The 404-nt window shown below is 66.6% G+C and overlaps 1 protein-coding gene across 1 annotated transcript in view; it reads left to right on the forward strand.

Annotated features, from left to right (window-relative positions):
* The first annotated feature begins 320 nt into the window (after positions 1 to 320).
* The window catches only part of PRKAR1A (protein kinase cAMP-dependent type I regulatory subunit alpha), a 25,689-nt gene continuing 25,605 nt past the window's right edge, over positions 321 to 404 (forward strand). Inside the window, exon 1 of the mRNA XM_008063376.1 lies at positions 321 to 396. The gene's annotated coding sequence lies outside the window, so the exon portion shown is untranslated. The remainder of the gene's footprint in view (positions 397 to 404) is intronic.

Genomic DNA, 404 nt, shown 5'->3' on the forward strand with positions numbered 1-404 from the left:
CGAGCGCGGGGAGGCGGGCGCCTCCCGGGGCAGCCCTGTCCGACGGAAACAGAACCGGAGCAGCATCTATGACGTAATCGCTCCCGGCAGCTACATCAACGAAGCCAAACGCAACGGCGAAATCTCAGCAACTTCCAACCAAAATAGATCTAAGATGTTATCGTTTTAGCCCGGAGCCAGCATCAAAGTCGTGGGCGAGAAGCTCCCTCTGGGGTGCCGTGTTCACCTCGCGTCGTAGACACACAGGCCTGGGCTGGTTGGGACGCGACCGCCAAGCGCCCGCCCCGCCCCGGCCCGGCCCGGGCGCCTGTCATTCCTGCGGAGACTCTCGGTCCAGGCCCGGGCCCTGCCTGCCTTTCGCCCGCAGGCCCGCCGGACGGGCACACGGCCGCACGGGTGAGCAC

This window comes from Carlito syrichta, unplaced genomic scaffold (assembly GCF_000164805.1).
Source record: "Carlito syrichta isolate Samal-C Ts95f unplaced genomic scaffold, Tarsius_syrichta-2.0.1 Scaffold306785, whole genome shotgun sequence".
Classification (NCBI taxonomy): Eukaryota; Metazoa; Chordata; class Mammalia; order Primates; family Tarsiidae; genus Carlito; species Carlito syrichta.